The sequence below is a fragment of the Lucilia cuprina genome, chromosome 3 (assembly GCF_022045245.1).
Source record: "Lucilia cuprina isolate Lc7/37 chromosome 3, ASM2204524v1, whole genome shotgun sequence".
NCBI lineage: Eukaryota > Metazoa > Arthropoda > Insecta > Diptera > Calliphoridae > Lucilia > Lucilia cuprina.
Window position 1 is genome coordinate 47,041,023 of NC_060951.1, and position 24,610 is coordinate 47,065,632.

Below are 24,610 nucleotides of genomic sequence, written 5' to 3' on the forward strand. Positions count from 1 at the left end.
TCAGTTCTAGTTCAGTTCTAGTTCAGTTTTAGTTCAGTTCTAGTTCAGTTCTAGTTCAGTTCTAGTTCAGTTCTAGTTCAATTCTAGTTCAGTTCTAGTTTAGTTTTATTGCTGTTGTTGTTCAGTTCTAGTTTAGTTATATTTCTGTTCTAGTTCAGTTCTTATGTGTAATATACCCCTTTACATCAGCTGGGTAGTCTATGGTATAGCTCTGCTTGAGTGTATGTGTGCGTGTAACCGGAAGAAGAAATTTTCGCATTTTAAGGCTCAGCAACAAAGAGTAGAAATACAAAAAATGCAGACATATTTAAAAGGAATAAATAAATAAAAGAAACAAAATATTTATGTCTTTTACAGAAAAAATAAAAAAAAACTGTCATACAAAACAATACTTTAAATCTTGCTATTGTAATTTTGCTTTTATATATGGAGGAGTTTTATTGCTTAAATTCTCACACGCATATAAACATTAGCTAGATCCTAAAAGACTGTTCTTAATAAATTGTGGTCCTAAATATAAAGCCATGGTAATAAACATACACACAAATATTTTTTTATTTAAACAAACTTACTATATTTTATTCACGTATAATGAATTAAACCTCATTTTAGTTTTTCTAAAATTTAATTAAGTTCTTTTTCCCTTCTGCGTTTATTAACTAATTGAAGTTGTCTTTTTTTTAATTTAGACATTACATTTTATTTTATTTTAGTTAGCTGACAAAACTACGTGTAAATGAGTGTGTGTTTGAGTAAATATTGTTAGAAATTTTGACATTTTAAAAAATATTCGTTATCAAAACTGTCACAATTTATAACATGTTATTGAAGAGAGGAAAAAAAAAAATTAAATTCAACCTTGTTCTAAATTGGCTTATTTGGTAAAATGAACACTGACCTTTAAAATGATGAAGTTTATTTTTGTTTTTTTTTATCATATTGCATGCGCAGTTGCTCTTGAATTGTTATAAAGATTCGAATTATTTTTTTATTTTTAAACATAGTCTTAGGGTCAAACGTAGGAGTTAAGATTTTTATATTGTCACTATAGAAGTAGTCAAGTGGAAATATATTGGTTTTATTTTTGGGTATAAACGGTCTTCTCATCATGTGGAATTTTTAAAAAACCATGTAGGAGTGAAATAAAGAACATTAACTTCTTGTTTCCACATATTTTATTTGTTTTAATTTCAAGAAATTGCGTATTAAGGTAATACGATTCTAAATTATTTTTTTAAAATTTTTCAATACAAAAACTAAAAATTTTGCATTCCTGTCTAAGCTAAATTATATAATATTATATTCTTTTTAAAATAAATTAAATTGTTAAAAAACAACAACAAAATTAACTTGTTTTAAAACGAATAGAAGGAAGAGAAGCTGTCTTTATGCTAAACAACTGATATCAGTTAGTCAGTTAATGCATGAGTGAGTCAGTCATTCTGTAACTGTTAAAAACAGACATGATTTTAATACAAACAAGTAATAATTTGAAATATGTCTATGTGTATGTATGTTTGTGTGCGAGCAGCAATCAGCACTTGTATAAATTAGTACCAAAAAAATAATGTGTATAAGAAAGTAAAGAGGAAATCACAAGGAAAACATGGATGTGAGCAAGTGCCTATATCCCAGCAGACATTTAACACTATACATAAATGAATGAAATATTTTTGCAAAATTTCTTAGAAAACATTTGTTTCTAAATTTCAACTGTTTTTCCACTTAAGTTTATATATTTTTTGTTTGCTGGGTTATTCCACTATTGAAATATGCCAAAAAGGTACTTGTTGTAGTAGGTATGCATGCGTGTTAGTTTCTTTATTTCAAAGTGGGTACAAAACATTATTCCAAAAAAAATATATACCTTACTCACGCAATTACTGTTAACTGTCAGTTAAAGTCACGTTATAATACGTTACTTTTTTTCTACAAACAAATACCTTCACATTTTGTAATAGTAAGCAAACACGTTTAGATTTTTTTTGCGAAATTTTTATTATGACAGAATAATTGTGCTCGTGTATTTTTACTTTCTTACTGTTTTCTGAATTTGTTAATAAAACTATAGAATGTGTAGTATTATGCAAATTTGTGCAATTGCAGCTTAGTCACACATACACTTGGTTATTTAAAGGCAACTTGACTGCATCGCTACTACTAATAGCTACTATGTAAGTTATATGTTCTGAGGTATAGACGTTGAACTAAATATTTTTTTTAACGAGATGTGTTGGTTAAGCATCTGACCTTGGTGTTGGAATTTTTAAAGATAATTTATTATATTTTTGATAATAGAAAGTAGTTTTTTTAAAATTTATAAAAAAACGGGCAGAGAAAAAACATGGTTGTGGTAAGCATGTTCTAAGATCAACATATTGTGGTTAAAATTATGATTGTAGACTAAATATATTATGGTTATTTTAACAATTTTAAAATATCATATTATAATAAAATACAGTTGAAAAATTTTATCATAATATTTTTATTATTATTATTACTCTGAAAGAGTTATTAAAAATGGACAATATCGCTCAAATTCAAAATCCTTCTGAGCGAATATTTCTCAACCGAATTTTCGATTATCGTTCCATAATTGATCCTTCCGCCTATATAAGGACGTTTTAGTTAGATAGTTAGTTAGATAGTCAGTTAGTTACTTAGTTAGTCAGTCAGTCAGTCAGTCAGTCAGTTAGTTAGTTAGTTAGTTAGTCAGTTAGTTAGTTAGTTAGTTAGTTAGTTAGTTAGTTAATTACTTAGTTACTTAAGTAAGTTAGTATTTTATGTTATGTTTTCAATATATCAGATACTTCAAACGACATTAATTGTTGTCTATTAACTTTGCAAACTTCTCACACACATCGTTCAATTCCTTGGGATTTTTGAAAACAACAAACTTTCCAGACACTTTGAAAGCCTTCCTGTAAATGTACATTATTTCTGTTACGAGGATTAAAATTTCATTCCACATATGCATATTAAATTTCAACATATTAAATATTATGTTGTTTTCGTTTCATACTTCCGTTTCCTGTATTTTTAAAACCCACATAAATTTAAAGAATAGTAAGCTGATTTTATTTCTTTTTTCAGTTTGTTGTGAAATATTTTTGTTAACCCTAATCTTAACTGCATTCTTCTCACATTTTCCATTAATACCAAAATGTCAATTCCGAGCCCCCCTTTTGCTATTGTTGCCAGCAGTAGTAAAAGCAACCTCTGGTTACAAGTGAATTTTGTAAAACTTAAAACCAACCGTCTTTTTTTAGGCAACAACAAGTAAATCTTGTGAGTATGAGTATGGGTTTGTAATATTTTAAGTGTTAGTTTAAACTATATATACATACATATATTCTATACATATGTACATATATGTATATGTATATAAATATATTCATTCATTCACTCACTCATTCTTACACGTTTCAATATAAAAATAACTCCAGAGTACCATGAAATTTACAATATATTTTCCTCTTTTGTTTTTTCTCATACATTTCCATAAAGGGAAATAGCGTTCTGTTCTTCTTAACATTCGTTTTTCTTCTGATTCTTCTATTATTATTTCTATTTTTTACTTTCGGCAACATTTTGCAAACAACAACAACAACAGCAACAGTAGTGTAAAAAAGAAAGATTTTGTTAAAAAAAGCACGTATTTGTTGTTTAAAATAGGTTTTGTTCTTAAAAAAATTGTATTAAAAATAAAACAAAGAACCAAGACGAATGAATAACTAAAATAATACGAATTTTTATAAAACGAGAACAATGAATGGCATGAATAACAACAGTAGATGAGAATATAAAGAATTAGGATTCTTTTCTGTATTCTGTTGTGTACATTATTGTTGTTGCTAAAAAATATTTTTTAAAAAAATATTATTATTATTTTAAAACTGTAATGGGAATCATGGCTAAAAAGTTATAACAATAATAAACATAAAGAAATATAAAGAAGGATTTGTAAGAAAGAAATATGAGTCAGTAGAAGCTGATGATGATTGGAGGAGGTAGTTAGCATAAGTTTACTATAAAAAATTTTGGATGAAATTCTTTTTTAAGAAAGTTGTTAATCAATTATTTACCCAAATGAAGATTATAAACAAGAGTATAAACCAAAATACATGTAGTATACACTAGACTTATGTAAGTCAAAACTATATAACAGACTTTTGGCGAGACTATAGACTATAATATAGATTATAGATTAGACTATATACTAAACTATAGACTACACTATAGACTAGACTATAGACTAGACTATAGACTAGACTATAGACTAGACTATAAACTAGACTATAGACTAGACTATAGACTAGACTATAGACTAGACTATAGACTAGACTATAGACTAGACTATAGACTAGACTATAGACTAGACTATAGACTAGACTATAGACTAGACTATAGACTAGACTATAGACTAGACTATAGACCAGGCTATTGACTAGACTATACTGCAGTGTTGATTATATATTATACGGTTTTTAGATACTATACAGGATATCTAAAATCAATAGTTCGAAAACTGTATACTCTTTACAATTAGATTACTTCCAATATAAATAATAAGCATATTTTAGAAAATAAATACACATTTGTATGCATTAAAATTTAGAAAAGAATTGAATTTTCTTTATTTTTTCCTCAACCATTATGGAGAAGTTTTTTGAAGATAAACTTTAAAACCACATAATGTTTTATATATAAATATTTTATGTAATATTTTTGGGTTTATTTTACTAACATTTTTAATAGAGATCAAGCAGATAGACAATATGTAGTTGTACTTATGTGTGAAAAATGTTTTCTTACTACAAATTTGACCTTAAGTTTTCATAGTATTTGCTTTTGTTTCTTTTCCATTTTTGCTGCTTTCATAAGGGGCAAATTATTTTTATTGCTAAATAATATTATTTAAGTAGAAAAAGTTGAAAATGCAACCACAAGCCAAAACTAGCAACTGCAAGTAACTACTGATAAGTGATGTGTAGTGCAAATGTAAGGATTTATATGTTTAATATAATTTTATTTTTATTTTTTGAAAATTGCAACTACAGAGGTTTAAGTTATGAACTCTTATTTTTTTTGTAGATTAGGGGAATACTTAGTCTTTTTTGGCAAGTCTTGGAAATTTTTATTTATTTTACTAGACACAACTAAATTAACTAGTTTTAGGGATGTATGTGGCTTCTAAAAGTCAAAACTTTTCTTGATTTAATAGAGCAATAATTTTTCCACAAAAAGCTTTGCTTATGCCTTATACCAACAAGTCGATATTATGAAATCTTTATTTTTTTTTATAAAATTTTCAAATGTATGATTCATTTTTAATCATACTGTATTTTCTTAATTATTTTCCTCGGCTTAATGACGACTCAGTATATCATACATACATTTGTATTTAATCCGTTTTTTTTTCTTTTCATTCACAAACAATCAACTGGTGCATTAAATAATGAACGTATGACATTCAACTATTTTTTCCCCTGAAAATTTTTCATTTATTCTGTGCTTTTATTGAAAAGAAATTTCAAAATTTTTGTCAATAAGTCAAGATATAAAGCAAAAAACAAAAATTTCGGTTAAAATTAAATTTTTAATCACTTGTTTTATTTCACTATGTGTGTTTGTGAGGGGGGGTGGTTTTGGCATAAATAAGTGATAAAAGAACTATATACGTTTTATGTATTTTTTTGCTTATTTTTTAATTACAGAAAAAATTTTCTTTGACTTTAATGTAGTTTCAGCAAATATTTACGATGTTTTTTTTGCATACATGTTGTTTTTATTTAAACATTTGAATGTATGTTGTTGTGTGTGTGTGTTTAATGCGTTTCCTTCCTCTAACACATTCATATATTTTTGATATGTGTTTGGGTGTGTATGTTTTTTATTTTGCGCTTTCAACTTTTATTTACATTCTCAAAGTAACAAATACATGTAAGAAAAGCAAGACATGTCATTAATTTTAATGAGCACAATATAGAAAACATACTGTTGGAAAATAATTCGAAATAGAGAGAAAGAAGACAAACTCGCTCCCCACGATGCGTGTAGCAATCCCAGTAAGTTTGCCCAGGGATCAATGGAGCCTTAAAATACTGACTTCTTAATAAGTTGTTGTAAGATATAGGCTCTAGGGCAAGTAATAGATTGTAACCCAATAATGTACTAACTAACTAACTAACTAACTAACTAACTAACTAACTAACTAACTAACTAACTTACTAATTAACTAATTAACTAATTAACTAACTAACTAACTAACTAACTAACTAACTAACTAACTAACTAACTAACTAACTAACTAACAAACTAACTAACTAACTAACTAACTAACTAACTAACTAACTAACTAAATAACTAACTAGTTAGTTAGTTAATTAGTTAGTTATTTAGTTAGTTAGTTAGTTAGTTTGAAAGGAGGATGTATACACATCAAATCCGAAGAAATTCACCTAGGCCTCAATCGGGCCTATTGTGCGCTCCTCAACCAGTGCCACGGGTGGGAATCGAACCCACCACCTCCGATCTACCAGACTAGAACACTAACTACTAACCTACCGGAGGCCACAAATAACTAACTAACTAACAAACTAACTAACTAACTAACTAACTAACTAACTAACGAACTAATAAACTAATGAACTAATGGACTGATGAACTAATGAACTAACGAACTAAGGTACTAACGATCTAACTAACTATAAAACTAACTAACTAGCTAACTATCTTACGGAATATCTATCTAACTTACTAACTCATATTAGTCTGCTCCAAGTTGTTATTATCTAATAAACTGTTCGAAATGAAAGCTCATTCAAATCTTACAAAGTTTTCTGGAAAAAGCCCATTGTAATCTGAGGAACTTCGTAGAAAAGGTTCATTGTGGTCTAATATGTAAAAAGTAACCTAATTGATTTCTAAGGCAAATAACTAAAAATATATTCTGCGATCCGAATATTTAACACTAGTTCATGCCGCTATTTCAATTACTTTTTTTTGGTATAACGGATTACAACTACTTCCAGTAGAAATTGTGTTAATCTTGTCCACTTAAAAAAGTGCCAAATTGACAATTTTTCGTAGAATTAAGTAAAAAGTTTATGTAAATTTTAACCGAAAATGAGTTGTGTTGTAAACCATATTAGAAACATTAGGTTTATTATTATTTATTCCGTACAGCCGGGTTGCTTGAATGCTATTTTGAACTGCTAGTACTTTTATATGTAGCCTTTTCATTCATTATTCTTATTTGCTACTATTTATAGAAAATAATAACTAAATGAAAATAATAACTAAATATAAAAAAGGGAAATATATTTAATAAAAAAAAATAGTTTTATTTGATTATATATTAAAAATTAAAGTTTTTTCTGCTTCCAGTTATTAACAATAAATTAAATAAATTAGAAAATACTAGTAAATCTACTTAAAAGAAAATTATTTATATTTCAGGAGAATAAAAAATTGCTGAAAATATGAGGACTATTTATACCTATTAAATTAAAATTCCATTTTCAAAGATAGATTCAAAATCACGCCTTATAGTTGAATATTAATCTTATATTTCATTGATTTTATTTATAAATATGAATGTTTTTAAGCTGTTCCTAATAGTCTTTTTGAAATTTGCATAATTTTGTATATATTTTAGTTTATTACACTTAAGCTGAAATTATTATGTTTTCCTTTCTAGAACCTTTTTTTTTGTGGATTTCCAAACCATACACAAGCAATTGCCCATCAATATCACTCCTTTTCCTTACATATTTTTTTTTTGCTAAGTTCTTTGTTGTCTAGTCCTGCCATAATAGTTAATCCCTTGTTAAGACCTTAAATATTTCGTTAGTAAGTTGTCTTAGTAGTTTTCGTAAATTTCCTTGTAAATATTATCTTTGGCTCTCAACAATCACTAATATTATCGATTTTTTTTTGCATATAAATGGAAAATAAACTAAAAACGATTTTTTTCCTATTTAGCGTACATGTGTAGACATGACACGGACAACTTTCCATACTTCGAAATATTTTTCAAAGTTTTCTTTTTTTGGTTGATTTTGTTTTTCATAACTCACACATATAACAGTGTAGCTGAAAAAAGAAAATTATAAAAACGTACGCATACTTAAGTGTTTTGGGATGCGTGTTTTGCATTTTTATTAGAAATTGTTGATGGTGCCACATTTTCTTACACCAAAACTGTCTTTCCCTTTAGGTTTAATGTATTTATATGTATTGTTGCTCTTATTTGTTTTGTTTTATTTCTTTGCAAATTAAATGCCAGCAACAATAAGATTTTGTTATAAACATTATTTTCCTTTTTTTTTTGTTTTTTAACTTTAATAAGAACATTTATTTGTTAAAACTTTCGCTCTGGAATAAAAAAAAACATTTATTTGTTTTGTTATTTTCAGATTTGTATGTAAAGTTAATAAAAGTTTTTCATTTATTAGTGTAATCAGTAATTAATTGGGTTTTATAATTAAATTTCTTTCAAAGAAATTTATATTTAAAGTTATTTTACAAGACGTTTTATATGAGATGGAAAATTTTTATAAGAAAACTTTTTATTTTTATTAATGCTGATAGACATTTATAGAGAAAATCGTATGATCCTTTGTTAAGAAAAGCTTTGTTTAAAAAAAATCTCTATAGGTGGGAAGACAAAATATTCTAGAAAATAGCTTATCGTAGTCTTTATACAAAAGCTCAATTTAGTTTGATATATTTTCTTAACAAAATCTAGTCGTAATTTGATTAATTTTAAACAAGAGTTAAACAAAAGTTGTAGAAGAGCTTAATATTATTACAAAAAAAAAACTTTCTAAAAAAAATCTTGTGATATTCTGTTCAAAGTTTCTAAAGAAGAAGCCATCATAGTCTGATCTATATTTAAAACTAATATAATAGGATAGGCTGATGAAAATTTCCAAAGAAAAGATCATAATATGTTTCTAGAGAAAAATCTGTCTGATTTAATTTTCTTACCAAAAGTTCTTAAAAATCTGATTAACTTTTCGGAAGAATAACTTTTCGTAGGCTGATGAAAGTTCCAATGAAAAGGTCATCATAATATAATAAACTTTTGTAATGAAAAGCTCATCATAACATCGCTAAACAAAAGCTCATAATAATCTGATTTATTTATTCAAACAAAATCTTAAAACGTTCTGAAGAAAAGCTCATGAAAGTTCGAACCTATGAACGTTTCTTCACAAAAGCTAATGAACGTCTTAAAAGAACTTTTGTAAAGAAAACTTTTTCTAGTCTGGCAATACTTTATAAAGAAAAGCTTAGATTTGTTCTTTTAAAAATAAAAAACTCGTGATTATCTGTTAAGCTTTTTTTAATAAAAAGCTTTTCATAACCTGAATACTTTAATAAAGAAAATAAATACAAACACTGAATAACTTTTACAAACTAAAGCTCGACTTCGTTTGAACTTTAAATAAAATAATTTTTCTAAAAAATGTTTGAAATATTCAGAATAAAAATCGTTAATTTTGGGTCAATGAACTTGGTCCAATATTTCATTTTGATAAATTTTAAAAATAAAAAAAATAGCTTTGCATTTTTTTTTCATTGTCACACTGGACGTATGATGAATATTTTTTTTTTCAAAATTCAGAATAAAATCGTTAATTTTGTAACAACTTAACTGGTTAAATGTTTCATCTTGTTAATTTTTAATTTTTAACTACGAAATTTTGCTTTATATTTTTCTTACATTAATTGAATTTTTTATATTTTTCACTGTCACACTGGTCGTATGATAAATATTTAATTGTTTTTTAATTCTTACATTAATCATACGCCCAATTGCTTAAACATTTGAAAAATGTCTTATAAAAATGAGGGATGAATTGAACAAAACTATAGAAATTCTAAATAATTTATTAAGTTTATGACAAACAGTTTAAATTCTTAAGTTTTTCTTAAGATTTTTTTTAACTTATTTGATTTCTTTTCTCTTTTGGGAGTAAAATTACAAGTCAATTTATATGAAATTCTTAAGAACACAAAAAAAGTCATTTAAATTTTGTCATTGACTAAATTTATGTTGTCAAATTCTTGCCCTTACCATCAGCTTACACTCATTCTAATTCGTAACAGTCATTCATGCAAGAGTTGCTTTTCTCTTCAACTAAATTATGTGTAATTCAACCATAAACTTATTTATTTATTTATTTTTTTTTCTGTTTTGTCTTTTGTATTTTTTTATTTATTTTTGTTCACAGTTTCATTTTAATTCTAGTCGTGTGGTAGTAGTTGTCTAAAAGTTATTTAAAGGACACTCAAGTTAATGAGAATTTATATATATTTTTTCATGTATTTTCTTGTCATTTATTTAAATACGTCAAGTTATTTGTGTGCTTTTTGTATTTTATTTAAAATTCCTGTTTAAAATACTTGACTTCCTTAATTTTTGTTATGTGGGTTGTTTATGAAGGATGCCTTTCTTTTCGTTTCTTTATTTTATTTTAAATTGTTGTCTGTATGACGTTTCAGGAATGTTGTTTAATTTGTTGTTGTCTTTAATTATTACAACGCTTTACAAGAAAAACAAAGGATATTACAAAAATTATGTATGTTCTTTTTTAACATTATTTTAACATTTAATCCGTTTTAGTTATGTGTTCTTGTTTTTTTTGTTAAACAACAATAAAACAAAAGGTATAAATTCTAAAAAAATCAGGTAGCTTAACATTTGCAACAACAGCACAACAAAAAAGTAAAGTTAAGTTAACTAAACACTTGACTTGTATATATTTTATCAAGTACTAGTACACCAATATATAGCATGTGTAAAAAAAGGATTTTGAACATATTCTCGGCTTTTTTCCTAGTTTTAACATTTTTTCAAAAAAACAATAGCTGGAAATAAGTACAACTACAACAAGAACAATAATGACTACGAAAAAACAATGGCGAACTTGACGTAATTTACAAATAAGTCATGCGTATGGCTTCCTTGTGCTCTTTAGCTTTCTAACATTTACACAGACATATACACGCACATATACAAACGTATTTCTACATGCAAACACTTAATAAATGTTTGCAATGTAATATAATAGTTTCAGTTAGAACAGTATTAAAACAGAGAATTATAACCTAAAATAAAGTCATACATTTCCATAAAAAATTGCATCGGGAAATGATGAATAATTCTGTAGTTCAATGTATCTATAGAGAAATTTAAATCAGACAATCTTTTCCGTAGAAAAGTTCGTCAAACAATGATGATATTTTAATAGAAGAGTTCATCAGACAAAGATGGTATTTTCCATTTAAAAATTTATCACAAATGATGAAATTTTCCATGAAAAATTCATCAGACAATAATGATTTTCTATAGAAAAGTTAATCAGACTATCTTTTCCATAGAAAAATCATCAAATAATGTTGATTTTTTCATAGAAAAGTTCATCGGACAATTATGATATTTTCATAGATTTTTTGTGGAAAAGTTAATCTGTCAATCTACAATAGAAAAATCACCTAATAATGATGATTTATTCATAGAAAATGTCATCAGAAATGATAATGATGATAGAAAAGTTCATCAGAAATAATTAGACAATATTTTCTATGGTCTGATCATCAGACCAACATGATCCCTTCCACAGAAATGTTCATCAGACAATGAAGATCTTTTCCATAGAATAGTTCATCTGACAATGATCATTTCCAATGAGAAGTTTAACAGATAATGATTAATCATGATGATCCTTTTATAGAAGAGTTCATCAGACAAAGATGATCACTTCCATAGAAAAGTTGATCAAACAATGATGATTTCTCATCAGACAGTGATAAGTTTTTTCATCTTAAAAGTTCATCAGATAATGATGTTTTATTCTCCAGAAAATATTAATGATAATTTTTTCTACAAAATGTTCATCAGACAGAGATGATCTTTCATATAAAAAAGTTCATCCGTAAAAAAAGATATTATAGAAAATAGTCAGAAAAGTTTCCCAGATAATCATGAAAAGTTCATCCGTTTATAATTATGTTTTTTTAGAAAAGAGATGTTTAACAGATCAAATGATTGGTATTTTTATATTCTCTACAAAAGTCCATTAGATAATAATTTTTTTCACAAAAAGTTCATCAGCCAAAGATGATATTTTATCTAGAAAATATCATCCGTTGAAAAAGATCTTTTCTCTAGAAAAACGTCAGCAAAGTTCATTAAATAATAAAAAAAACTTCATCATTAAAATGAGTTGTCCTAATATCTTGTCTATGTACTGTGAAACTAAGTTTGATTGTGAATATGTTCTTGAACCCACGTTTTAGCATCAAGTGTAGTGGAATGTATTATTTTTTCTATTTTGAAATTAAATAGCAAGTCTCGTGAGTGGTGGTGTGTTATATAAAGACCAGCGTGACTGATACAAAATACATCTACACTTGTTAATACACAAACACACCCACAAAGATAGACAATATTATCCTTAAACCTAACATACACACATCAACGTGCATATGTTACACTTCTTAACACATTACATTGTTCACAACAACTAAAATGTATAGAAGCAGAAAAAAGAAAAAAAAAACTTCTAAAAAAAGCAAAACTTAAACTCACATAAAGTACTTTAGTTTCATTACCTCCATGTGTCTATAGTTGACACTTTTTATTGGCTAAATGGGAAAGCAGTCGAGGCAGTTAAAGAGTAATATGAAGCTCTCAGCTTTCAACTGAAGCATGTTTGTTGTAGACAATAAAAACTTTAATATCTTGAGAAATGATGAAAGTGGTTTGGTTTTTCCAACATTAACAGGATGAACATAAATTTAACGTAAAGAAGAAAAACTAATTTATGTACATATATACAAATAAGAAACAGGCAACTAATGAAATAATTTCTAACACTAACATATTTTTAACGTATTTATATGTATGTGTTACTCGTATGACTCGTTTAATGAGATAATAAAAATAAATATTAAAATTTTGAACATAAGTCGTAAAATACAAACTTCTTCTTTAACTTATTTGTTAAGGAATATTTCTAATAGTTATAGTTTCCTTTTTCGTTTAAATAGGAAATATGCTGAAATTAATAGCTTATTAATTATTAATTTCATATAAAATAGTTATTATCAGTTATGTCTTAATATGCCGAAAAGTAATTATCTACAGATTTGGAAGTGAAACGAATTTAAAGGAGGAATATATTTGCCTCTGTGGAAGTCTTATTGAGGGATTATAATTTTTGTATTATTAATACTCTTTAGCTTTATTCTAGCTAATAGTTTAATATTTGTTTGTTTCTCTTTATTTTCATAATTGTTAATCACAGTATAATGTAAAGTAATTAACTTTTATAGATGACTGAATGTGACTTCCTTTGATAAAATTGTATTTTTTCAGATTTGATGTACATACATATATACATCTTTCTTTCAAACTAACTAACCACCTAGTAAAAAGAAAGTACTTCCAAAAAAGCAAAAAGAAGTAGAATTTTTTTCCATGGATGTACTGAAAAAGACACAAGCTTGTCATAGGAGATATTTTCTTTTTTATTTACTTCCAAATTCACTACATCTGAAGTCATTGTTAGGAAGTAATTTTTATGTTGTTAAAATGTTATTTTTTTGAAAGTACATTGATCATTTCTATGTTTTTTTCAAACACAATGCTCCATTCTTTTCTCGAAAATCATTCTGATCCTTTCTTGAGTTAAAATGTTAAAATCTAAAAAAAGTCATTATTAAAATAAGGTGATCTTTATAAGAGAAATGTTTGTTACAATATGAATTTATCAAGAGAAATGTTTATCAAAACTTAATGATATTTTCTATGGAGATTTTTCATTAGATATTTTCTAGGGAAAAGTTCATTTTAATAGGAAGATCTTAAACATAAAAAGGTCCTTTGGGGATAAAAAAAACTTGAATATGATTAACTTAATTTTAAATTTTCTATAAAAAGTTTAATTTTATAGCGATCTTATCTTAGATAAGTTTCAGCAGAAATAAGTACGTTAGAATCTGAAAGATCCTTATGATCTTTCAGATTCTAACGATCTTTTCTAAGGAAATAATCTTTATATATTAATGATTTTTAAAGTAAACTCGAACAGATTAGGATGATTGTTTTCAGTCTGATGGTCTTTTATAGAGAAAATAATTCTGATGATCTTTTCTAGATCATTTGATTATGGTGATCTTTGCTATGTTTTCTCAGAAAAGTTTTAGCATGTCATAACGATCTCTTTAACAGATTAAGAATATTTTTTTTACAGAAATATTTCTAATATATTTTAATTGCATTTTGTTGGTGATTTTTAAAATAAAACTAAACATATATGGATGATTTATTCTAGAGAAAAGTTCATCAGACTCTTTTATAAATAAAAGAATTCTAATGATTAAAATCATATGAAATGGGTAATTATTTCGGATATACGAACAGCTCTTTCGATTCCGATGAACATTCCTAGAGGAAAACTCTTTAAATATTTATAATAATTTCAAAAAATTTCAATCATAATTAATTTAATTTCTTATGTAAATTTAATCCTATTTTTATATAATCTAGATAATAATACTTCAGATATTGAAATTTTGAAAGCTAGGTTCAACACATTCTGGTGATAATATCAAAGGATTGTAATGATTTTCTACAAGAATGATACTACATTCTGTAAATTTTATCCCCAAAGTACGATAAACATAGCATAAATAAACTTTTAGCAGAATATAAAGAAAGTTTCACCTGTCCTTTTTTAAGATTTGTCTTAAATAATAACCAACTTTATTTAAATACATATTTACATCAAAAGAATATTTCAAAGAAAAACACAATGACTTGTAATCACAAAAATAAAGCAAATTTAAAGTCTTTAGCTTGACCTCGAGCATTTTATACTTTAAATCACATTTTCTTTGGTTATTTTTGTTGTTGGCTGGTCTTTATTATTGTTGTCTTACATCCTGCCAATACATACTTTTACACATTTACTTTATTTTTTTATTTTTTTTTTATTATTATAGTTGTTGTCATTGTTGTATTTTGTCTTCTTTTTCGTCTTCATCATTTATCTCTATTGAAATGAGTGATGGATGTTTTTGGTATGGAAATGAAATGAAAGTTATTTTTTGGTGTGTGTGTGTGTGTGTTTGTCTCTGTGTGTGCTTTTAAATTTTAAGAACATCATTAATTTTAAGTTTAGTGCCTCCTCTCGTCGTATATTTACACTTAAACAAATGTTGTTGTTTCTGGTAATAATAATGATTTTGACGATGACGACAACGGCAACGACAGAGATGAAGATGATGAAGTACCAACCAAATAACCAGCCAACCAACTAAAGTGTTGTATATAATTATGCAGATAAAGGAGGATGTCAAATATAGTGGTGGAGTAGGAGAACGGAAGTGAGATAGGGAAAGAGTGAGAAAGTGAACAAATGAGATATTGCGAAAGTACGAGTACACTTTAATTTAATTAAATGTCATATTTTATATCAATTTAGGTAATATAGGACACGTGCACATCAACGAACATACATAAATAATTTAATTTACGCACATATACCACATATAGCGAAAATAAAATACCTAATCAGTCAAATTTCAAAAATAATTTTTAGTTTAAATACGCAATATTGTAATTTTTATTGAAAAAGTTACGTTTTCAATAACAACATCAGGATTTCTTATTTTCTCACATCTAATTGTTTGCTGGGTCAAATTACTGCAGTAGTAAATGCAAAAACAAAATAAGCTGTCAATGTTATTAGAATAAGTCAGCCAGCCAGCATCAGCAGTAACAACAACTTTATTCGGTATTAAAATTCTACAAAATTAAGTTCATTTTTATTTTGATGAAGTACCTTTTCGAAAGCGTATGTACATATGTATTTATGTATTTGTTTGGATTGACGTATGCAAGTTTAAGTGTATGTATGTTTGTATACCTGTCAAAGTTTAAAGGTGAATTATGAATATTTAGAGCAAAATATCAAGTCATCAGTAATTATTCTCTGTCTCTACAAATTTTAACTAATTTATCAGAGAGTTAAATGACTACCAGACATAGTGACAAAATGACAGATTACTTTTTAGTTTTTCATTATACAAATGAAGTATTGTTTTTAATTGTTCGAAATGAAAATACTATTCCACTGACATTTTGAGTAACCTTTAATGTGTCTGATTGAGTCAAGATGTTTTGTTGGAAGAAAAAAATATTTTCTTTTAATATGAAGGTCTTAATATTTGTAATTGCTTAATGATGAAAGTTTAAAAGGGAATCAAAGTTTGTTTGGAAAATTATTTCTAGATTTGTTTTATAATTTTGTCGGAAAGAAGTTTTTATATTGCAATTAGACGATCAGAATATTATGAAGTTTTCTTTAGAAATAGAAATTGTCATCAGGATCTGAGCATTTTTTTTAGAAAATATTATCAAAATCATAATAAAAAAGTTCATTAGAATCTAAAATGATCAGCAAAATCTGATAAAGAAAACATATTTTTTAGAAAATCAAGAATTGTATGAAACATCAAAGATCATCAATATCTGGTGATAATCTAAAAATAATAATAAAGTGAAATTTTTAGAAAAAATCTTTCTTCTCTAAAAGAAATCTTCCAAATCAAATATTTTCAGTAAAAATAATATGAATATAATAAAATCATTTTAAAAATTTCAGTTGAAAATTTTTTTTCAAAAAAATAGCATAAAATTTTGTGAAATGTTCTATAAAAACTTTATTTAAAAACATCATCAGAATAAGAGTAAATTTTCTGTTAAAAAAAAATCTAAAAAATTTCTGTTAAAAAAATATCTAAATCTGATCTGATGAAGTTTGCTTAATTTTCAATAAAAAAGAAAAGCAAATCCCCTCGGGTCATGACCCATTTTGGTGTGATTGCAAGGAAGAGGTACTAACAGTACCTCTAGTCTGCCGAAACTATTAACTGATGTCAAATGTATCCTCTGCCTTTCTTAAAAATGATTTGACATTGGGTCGAACCACATAATTTGGTTTTACGAGTGACCAGTTGCCCGCAGGACTATGTCCTGGCTGATCATTTCTTTGAGGTTTCTTCGGGATCCTCGTAGAAGATTTGGATTAAACCCAAATATAAAAGATCATTGGAATCTGATGATATTTATTTAAGAAAATGATAGCGATACTTTCTTTGCAAATCCCCTCGGGGGCATGTTATCTTGATGACCTCATTTTGGTGTGATTGCAATACTGGGGAAAAGAGGTGGTAAATGATTGTTTCACGGTGGAATCTTTAATTCAGGATAGTACGGTGCTGCTGTCAAGAAAAAAGATACCTTTGCAGAGGTATGACTGGGGGACTAAGCATTGGAAATGAGTTGCATGGGGTGAATGTAGGGGTATACAGATCAAACTCGCTCGTATGAGTGTGTATGATTAGTGAGACGTGTGCTGAGTTGAATGGTTATGAATGAAATACGTCTTATACAAGTGATACCATTGAATTTTCATTCCTTGTCCAGATATGTTGAGGGAAACCGCTGTTTATATCAGTGTTTCCAAAGTATGTTCTTTGTGATTACCCAGAAAAAATCTTTGCTTACAATGATTACCACTAAGTGCTTTATTAATGACATACTTTGTAGACAAAGTCTAAAAAATATTAATCTTCAAACAAAAATAAATACTTTTTCTTTTAATTTTAATTTATATAATATTGGTATTACTTTCTTAAATTTAATTTTTCTGTAAACATAATACTAAGCATGCCCTAATCTATCGTCTGTTTGTTAAAAAAAATATTACATAATTATAAATAGCCTTTTTAGTATTTGTTGTTACGTTAAGTGTTATTACTATTATTAAATTACTTACATAATTTTTACACTAGTTAATTGTACCTTAAGCAAGTAAAAGTACACAAGCTATGTATTAAAAATTTATTTAACAAAATTATTTTTAGTTATTTTTTTCCGACTCCTTTTTGACAATTTTATAAACACAAATTTCTATATACATATAACATATTTATAAATGAGTAAAATATCTAATTACATTTTAATTTTATATTCTTGTAGGTTCATGTTATCCAGCAATATTTAAGGTAAGTTATTACAATTTGTCTATAACAATTACTACATATCATAATACATACATACGTATTTACTTACATATGTATGTATATATATTTTTTAAATTTAATATACAATTTCCTATTATTTACTATAGTTGTGTATGTATATACATAGATATTTTTATGTCTAGTATTTGCTCTTGTTGTATACCAGGTTATAAATGTATCTAGAAAATAAAATGAATTATTGTTTAAGTTACTAAGTGACCATGATACCATTGTTACTTTTGTTATTATTATTATGATTATAATTATTATTACTGTTATTATTATATGTTGTTCTATGGTTATAGTTACTAGATATACATATAGTACTATAAAACCATATTAAATATGTCTATTTCATTTATATCAAATAATTGATCTCTTTGTGGTTGTGTTGAATTTTTGCATTATACAGGTTTGAGGTTATGTTTTAACTTACAGTGTCCCCATATAGATTTACTCAAGTACAAATTTTATTTAGTACAATACAAGTATTGAATATGTTGTAGAATTTTTTAAACATAGAAGGGAAATATATTAAGTCCATATTATAAATCAAAAAATATATTTATTATTTTCTGTACTCTTATACTAGTAACTAACTAGAAAATATCTTAACATAACCGGTAAGCAGGCAAGTAATATTGTAGCAATGTGGATGAGGTTAAAAAAAAATAACTATGTAGTTACTTTCCTGGACTTAAACCTGGCTCTACAGTTATTTTTTGTATTTATTAGCCTCTCCGCTAACTCATTGCTCTAATAACAAGTTCTTTTATAGTACTTTTTTCAAATAGTTTTTACATAAAAATATAAATCGACTTTAAAAAAAAAGTGATATCAAATACCCAGCAAAAACTCGATAATGGGTTGTACTTCCATAACCACTTAGTTTTCAATGATTACTATTTACCGTCTTCATTACTAACAAGTACTCCAGTAATGACTTACATATAATATCTTACAGAAGTACTTTATTTTCGGGTGATTTGCGAAATTTTTTTTATATTTTATTTTATAATAAAATAATTTTGATTGATTAAATTTTTGTTAGTTACCTTTTCCAAAATGATTATATAATAATTTTTGAAGCTTACTAATAGAAAGTCAATAATTAATTTTGTTATTCAGTTTAGCCATGTCCGCCGATTGTCTATTTAAAGCGCAGTAGGGCCCCGCCAGTAAGAGTTAGGACATTAAAAATGGTCCACAATTTTAAATAACTCTCATACAGCTGGTACAGGAATATGAAAAAATTATGTAAAGGAACCTTTAACTATAAGGACAGTCTCACATGTTCAATATTTATCATGATATTTGCTGTATTGTGATGTAGTGAACGTGTAGCATGTAACTCCAATTTTCTTATACTCAAAATCGGTAACAATATTTATAATGGATCACGTTCATAGAACAAAAAACAATAAAATTTTGTTTTAAGAGTTGTTGAAAATTATAAAAGATAATAACTTTTTCTTAATTTTTGTTAATTCGGAATGTTTGTGTATTCTTCTAATCAGAAACAGAAAATATTTTAGGTCCCACGTTATTACATTTAAAACCAAAACTTAATTTCATTTAATGAAACTTCCTATTTATAATGACTTCTTGGAGTCCTTATTTGTAATGACTTCTTGAAGTCCCTATTTGTAATGACTTTTTCTTATTTGTAATGAATTCTATAAGTGACTATTTGTAAGCGAGCGTGGTAAGCACTTCTTAAACTTCCTATTTGTAAGCGAAAGGAGAAGTACTTGCCTCCAATGACATCACTTTGTTAAAATAATGACTTAAAATGCTAATGAAGAAGAAGTGAAAAGCGGATTTTTTAGCTTTTTAACTCATTACTTTTCAATGTTTCAATGTTTTTTCCTGGGTATGGTTCAAATCACAAACTTTGGATAGATGCTTTAGATAATTAAGGACTGATTCTCTAGATAATTGGCAAATCCCATTACAAAAATTAAATAATGTAATTAATAACGACCACTCATTACCAGGTAATCTAATAAAACTAGATTACCCATTAGATTACTCTTTACCAGGGAAACCAAAATATGCAAATGCATGTTTTTTGTGGTGCGTCGTGTGGACTCATGGATAAGATATTTACACGTTTCAGACCAATTTGAGAATTTTGTCATCGATTTGTTAGAGCATATTTTTGCATATTTTACCCATAAGAGCATAATTTTGCATGATTTGACTTTTTAGCATATTTAAGGCATATTTTCGAGTTTTTACAGCATAGTTTACTCTTTTAGTGCATATTTTAATGTTCTCGCTTTTTTTTCGTTTTTATACATTTTTGATTTTCTTTTCAAAATTTTATTTAAAAAAAAATTCTTTTTTTTATTTTTTTTTAATCTTTTAGCCTAGTTTACAATTTTGAAAAAATGTTAAAAAATAATAAAAAATTTTATTTTTGGATCATATATTTTAAATTTTAAGAGCATATTTTGATTTTTTTACGGCATATTTAAAGCGCTTAAAACACTTTTTTTAGAGCATGTTTTCGGTTTCCCTGCTCATTACCAAAATTTGAAGATTTTTTGCTGTGTAATATAAGATTTTTTTAATTAATGGCTTAATATCTTTAAAAAAGTTTATTTTTAAATAACTAATTTCTTTAGTTAAGTTTTTGAGTTAAAATGTTATGTATATATAAAGTGGATTTAACACATTTACTTACTAAGCTTAATTAACGTAGGATCATGTTAACAAACCAACACACTTATTTCTGACATACTTTAATGACATATGTTCTAAACTAAATATGCCAAAATTACATTTATCATTTTATTTAATGCATTTACTGCTATTAAAACCTATGTTCAGTTATTTTTGATAAGTTAAACATAGAAATTAATCAAAGTCACGAACATTGTTTTACCCTACATTGTTGTAGTGGTTGGTAGAGTTATCATAAGTTTTTTTTTAGCACAGTATACACAGAGGGAAAAACTAGTAGAAAAGTACCGAAACTAAAACAGTCCATTGTCAATAGTGAGCTTACTACTCCTACGATGTGTATACAATTCAGGTTTTGACAACAAATTGTTGCAATTTTGACAACGTTGAGTTGTCTGACAAACTAGTGTTGCCGTAAGCACGGATGTTTTTGTAAAATTTAAAAAACTTTGGTGACAATTTGGTACCAGGAGTGTATAATTTGAAAATGTATTTTTTGCCTCTGTGTACACGCCTAAAAGTATATCACCTTTGCCTATCATCACATCTTAGTTAGCAAGCTATAGGTCTCAATTTTTCAAATAAAACTTCGTACTGTTGTAGTTTTACGGAGAAAAAAAAAAAAACAACTTTTTTTTCATGACTTCTGTATACCGTATTCATTACTATAAAGCATTCTAACAATAATTTATTTATAATCATATGCATAAGTAAATTATTATTATTAATTGTTGTCCTTTTATTTGATTGCAAGCTAATCATCTGACTGATACATAGTTATGATTTGTACTTATACAACAACTTACTTTTCAATGTCTACTACATACCGTTTGGATTGCTTTTAAACACTTTAACAATATTTTTATTTTTTTTATTTAATCGCATCATAATAGTTATTCACATCATGATATAGTTATTCACATCATAGTAGTATTAGATCCAACTTGCAGCCGAAAGATGTCTCAATAGGTTATTAAATCTAGACCCAAAGACCTCAACAAGGTTGGATATAATGTAGTTGTCAAGGAATCAATTAAGATAAAAATAAGCCTCATGGTTAAGCAAAATTTGGCAAACGTCAATAAATGTGTGATTTAAAACTGATCTCAAATGTTAAAAAGAAAACGCGGTCCATAGGTTATATCGGGCTCATAGAAACACAAATTGAACGACACCAAGGTCAACGGAAAATGTTTTTATGAATGTTAAAGTTCGTCGTGTAAAATTTGAAAGTTCTAATAAATAAGCGAATTTTTTAATAAATTCATATGTAAGATGCCACGCCTCCTACTGCAAGTCCGGCCCATTTTTCCTTAAATAATCATATTTACACTGAAGTGATTCCAACAAAATTTGAGGATTTTATCTGTTATATTTTCTGAAATATACTGATTTAATATTTTCTTAATATGGAAGCTGCCACAATCACTACAGCCATTCCGCCCATTTTGTCTAAGAATATTCTCATGGATGTCAAAATTTTAGGAATCTAAGTTTTATAGATTCTGAGATAAGTGACTTTTAACTTTTATTTTAAAAGTGAGCCCCAGTAAAATAATAGTTCCTTCCAGACATACAGGAACACATTATGAAAATTTCAGAAAAATCGGTACAGCCGTTTAGCTGTCTATAAAGTCCAAACATACAAATACACATTCATTTTTATATATAAAGACTATAGTTAATTAATTAAGCTGAGTTCAGTTGTTTTTAAATAAATCCTTTTTTTCAAGATAATAAATGTTAACGTTTTTATGTATATTTTAATGTTTTGTATTTTTCCTATAAATTAAATTCTTTAATTTACCTTCAATAATTTCTCCATATGACGTCTGTATTTCAAACAATTGTCGTTTACATCATTACAGTATATTTTTAAATGATACATTTATAGCTTCCTCCAAAAAACCCCATTAGACCTATACATGTAGTATATGACGCGGTCAATGCCTACACAAATATTAACATTTCATTAAGAGTAAAAGGATAACAAAAAAAAAATTAAAAAATGAAATAAATAAAATAAACCCGATATAACAAAAGAAAATATTAACAAAGCAAAATATAGTCAATGTTGGAGCAGGAAAAAAAATCATGAATATCCTTTTTTAAGCGTCAGCAATTGAAAAAAGGGGGATGGGGGGTTATTGGTGAAATGCCAAGCAGTCAATTGGAAATTTAAAGATTTTAAATCTTTAAATTTAAAAGTTGGTTTAAATTTTTTAAAATTAGAGCCAAACTTTAAAATGCAAAGCTTATTTTGATTTTTAAAAATGGCTATATCTAAAATTTATAAATTATGTTTGTAATTTTGCTCAGATTGTATAATGTATAAGTCTAATTTAACAAAAGCTATTTACACTTAAAGAAATAATTTAAATTACTCAACTCAACATAATTTAATTTAAATTGTATACAAAAAAAAAAAAAAAAAACTATTGACTTTGTTTTTTTATCTTAACTAAATTAATATTGCCTGCTGGCTGGCTGGTTGACTTTTTATCTGTTGATCTAAGTCCCTGCTGTTAAAACCTACATAGTCTTTTATTAACTTACACATGTACAGACATTCTAACATTTGTTATTAAAATTACTTTAGGGTTACTGACCGACCGACCCAATGCTCTAAGCTCTCTATTGTCTGTAGATAAATTTCAATTTTCTCTTGTTTTTATTACATGTATTTAGTTTTTTACTTGTTCTCTGTCACATTCCTTTCTAATTACGTTTAGGATTATTTTCAGTGTAATGACATTATAAAAAAAAATAAAATAAAATTTCAAAGTGACATATCGACAATTGACAATAAAGATAAATGTACTTTCGGTACTGGGTATGTACATTTTTAACAGGGATGGTAGAATTTCACTTTTGTACAATAATGATATATGATGATATGCTGGGTACAATAACAAACTTCATTTTAAACCTTTATCACCTTTATCACTTTAACTAAAGATCAATCTATGAATTGATCTATCTAATCTGTCAATATAGCAATCTTTTAGTTAATTTATTGATCTAAATATGAACCTATTGATATGTCAATATATGTATTGATACATCAATATATCGATATATATCGGCGAATTTCTGAGTTCCAACAATCGTTTAGTTTCCATTTGTCTAATTGCCCTGTTTGAGCCAACGAGGCATCGCAAAACTTTTTTAGAGCGACCATAACGTCCTTTTAGTCAAATCCTTAGAAGGCAAAGAAGAATTGAATTCGATTAGGAACATTTTAGGGTCAAGTTTGTCGTGTGCCAACAACGGAAAAAACCTTCCTCCGGAGTTTTCATTGAATCCTGTTGCAGTTACAAGATATATGTTCGAATTCTACATATCTAAAACAACGTTTTTTAGAGCTTTTTGGGCGGTGCTGTTTCTAAACCACAGTAATCTTTTCGGATATTCTTAACTACGTTCAGTACAGCGGATATTCTTAACGACGTTCAGTATAGCACAAACACCCTCGTTGTGATTTCGTCGAGGTCTTTGGTCTTTATAAACGTCTCACTAATTATTTTTTAGAGTTAGAGCTGTATATATTACATCAAGCAATCAATTAATCTGCCTTTTCATAGGTTCCTACCTAATCTGAGCCCATATTTCTTGGTTCAATGTTATAGAAAATTCTAAAAGTACTTTTTGTATAACTTAAAATTCCCCTTTTATGTATTCACTTTTAATCCGGATTCTACATGCTCAATTTCTATCTATCTATCTATCTATCTATCTATCTATCTATCTATCTATCTATCTATCTATCTATCTATCTATCTATCTATCTATCTATCTATCTATCTATCTATCT

At 26.8% G+C, this 24,610-nt stretch overlaps 1 protein-coding gene across 6 annotated transcripts in view; it reads left to right on the forward strand.

The window, feature by feature from the left end:
* LOC111686740 (probable serine/threonine-protein kinase DDB_G0282963) overlaps positions 1–24,610 on the forward strand; it is a 181,674-nt gene that overhangs the window by 13,787 nt on the left and 143,277 nt on the right. For all 6 annotated transcript variants that reach the window (XM_046945619.1, XM_046945618.1, XM_046945623.1 and 3 more), the window contains exon 3: positions 18,065–18,090. The gene's annotated coding sequence lies outside the window, so the exon portion shown is untranslated. The remainder of the gene's footprint in view (positions 1–18,064; positions 18,091–24,610) is intronic.